Below are 2,504 nucleotides of genomic sequence, written 5' to 3' on the forward strand. Positions count from 1 at the left end.
CCTCACAAGAACTTCAAGCCTACAATTCTCCCTCATCTTACAGATGAGAACACAGAGGCAGAGGGTGAATAAGTGACCTCCCAAGGTCACCAGTTAGTAACATGGTGAGGGTGGCATCAGCCTCCGGGCTTCCCCTGTCTCCCGGGCTTCCACACCACACTGTCTCCCTAAAATAGAGCTGTGCTTCTTACTTTTATGATTTACATCTTTCTTGTATTATTGAACCATATTCTGTCTTGTCAGGCCACCTTACCTCTTATTTCACAGAGAAAATACAAGTCCCCGTAAGTCTCTGAAAAAGTTCTTCTTCCCCCTGACACCAACTCTACAATTCTCCCGCACTAACTGGGAATTCAACAATTCAATTCTAATGCTAACTACTCAGAGTTAGCCTTGGACTCCACCAATTGAAGGGCCCAGTCCCACATGACTTCTTTCTGCAGATGCCAGCCACAAATGGGGTACCCTTTTCTGCCCAGGCAACTACAAATTTGGAGGTTCCCACAGCCCTCTCCCCTCAGGTTCAAGAATCCACTAGAAACACTCACAGAACTCAGGAAAGTGCTGCACTCACCATTCCTGGCTTGTGATAAAGAGTGCAACTCAGGAAGAGCTGGATGAAAGAAACCCATATAGCAAAGTCTCAGAAGGGGTGCGGGGCTTCCACACCCTTGCTGGGCACACACCTCCCATCACCTCCGCATGTTCACCAAACTGGAAGCTCTCCAAACCCTGTTGTTTAGGGGGTTTTACGGAGGGGGGCCTTGTTACATAGGCATGATTGATGAAATAATTGATCATCAATGATTGCTGTCAATTTCTAGCCTCTTTCCCCACCCAGGAGGTTGGGGGGTGGGTCTGAAATTCCCAATCCTCTAATCACGGCTTGGTCTTTCTGGTGATCAGCCTTGATCTGATCCTGAAGCTATGTAGGGGCTCCCAGCCACCAATCATCTCATTAGCTTACAAAAGACATTCTTTTTATTAATGAAATCCTTCACGAATTTGCATGTCATCTTTGCACAGAAGCCATGCTAATCTTCTCTGTATCATTCCAATTTTAGTATCTGTGCTGCCAAAGCAAGCACGCAAAAGACATTCTTATCACTCAGGAGATTCCAAGCGTTTTAGGAACTCTGTGCAAAGACAAAGACCAGATATTTATTTTTTATTATGCCACAGTCCTTCCACATCCCATTGACAAGTACACTCACTTATGGTTTCACATTCAGTACATTCAGGGCCCTCTCTCCCATTATGACAGGCAAAGTGTTCTTCCATCTGCCCCAAACTATTCCCACATATGCTTTACACACTGCAATGGTTAATTTTATATGCCAACTTGACTGGGCCACAGGGTGCCCAGATATATGGTCAAACATTATTCAGGGTGTTTCCGTGAGGGTGTTTTTAGATGAGATTAACATTTAAATCTGTAGACTAAGTAAAGTGGATTGCCCTCATCCCATCAATTGGAGTCCTGATTAGAGCAAAAAGGCAGGCCAAATATGAGAGAATTCTTCCTGTCTGACTGCGTTTCAACCGGGGCATTGGCTTTTTCCTGCCGTTGTACTAGTACTGAAACATCAGCTCTTCCCCAGTCTTGAGCCTGTCTGCATTTAGACTGGAACTACACCACTGGTTTTCCTGGGTCTTTAATTCATCAACTCATCCTGCAGATCTTGGGACTTGTCAGCTTTCATAATCGCATGAACTAATTCCTTATAATACATCTCTTTCTACACATACATACACACACACACACACACACACACACACACACAAAATTTGTCCCATTTCTCTGAAGAACCCTGGCTAATTTTTACCTGACCCAGCCACACATGATGGTAGGAAAAAGATATCAAATCACAATATCCCTCAGCTCACCCCTGATTATGACAGGATTGGGCTAAAACAGCTGAATAATTTAATCAAGTTTTAGCTATTTGAAATATGTAGAGGTATATACTTCCACCCCCCACTGCCAAATGCAAAGAATACACATTTTTTGAACACATATGAAATACTGACAAAGATTTGTGACTATTCACTATGCTACAAAGGAAACCTCAACTTGTTTCACTGAGTCACCATCATAGAGGCTTTATTTGAAAATAACTATGTAATACAATTAGAACTTAATAGTGAAGGAATTCTTCCTTAAATCCCATGTGGCCAGAAATTGAATTCCACATTACTAAATAACCTTTGGTTTAAAAAAGAAATATGAAAAATGTTTAAACTTCATAAATCAACCGTATAAAAATGTTACAGTCAATCAGCATTCAATGGGAAATTTATGATTTTAAGCAAAATTACCAGGAACCAAAAACATAGAAAAAATGCACTAAACATTCACATAAAGACATTAGAAAATGGGCAATAAGGCAAACCAAAAGCAAGAAGGTAAAGGGCAGAAATCAGTGAAAGTGAGAACAGTGAGACCAGCAACACCCAAGCAGAGTGAAACGGAAGAGGAATTGAGAGAGTGGAAAAGCATATAC

At 41.8% G+C, this 2,504-nt stretch overlaps 1 non-coding gene across 1 annotated transcript; it reads right to left on the reverse strand.

The window, feature by feature from the left end:
* Window positions 1-981: 981 nt before the first annotated feature.
* On the reverse strand, window positions 982-1,088 carry LOC115934106 (U6 spliceosomal RNA). The gene has a single exon (XR_004069954.1). It is a non-coding gene; the product is annotated as a U6 spliceosomal RNA (small nuclear RNA).
* Window positions 1,089-2,504: the final 1,416 nt, after the last annotated feature.

The sequence above is a fragment of the Gorilla gorilla genome, chromosome 2, assembly GCF_029281585.2.
Source record: "Gorilla gorilla gorilla isolate KB3781 chromosome 2, NHGRI_mGorGor1-v2.1_pri, whole genome shotgun sequence".
Classification (NCBI taxonomy): Eukaryota; Metazoa; Chordata; class Mammalia; order Primates; family Hominidae; genus Gorilla; species Gorilla gorilla.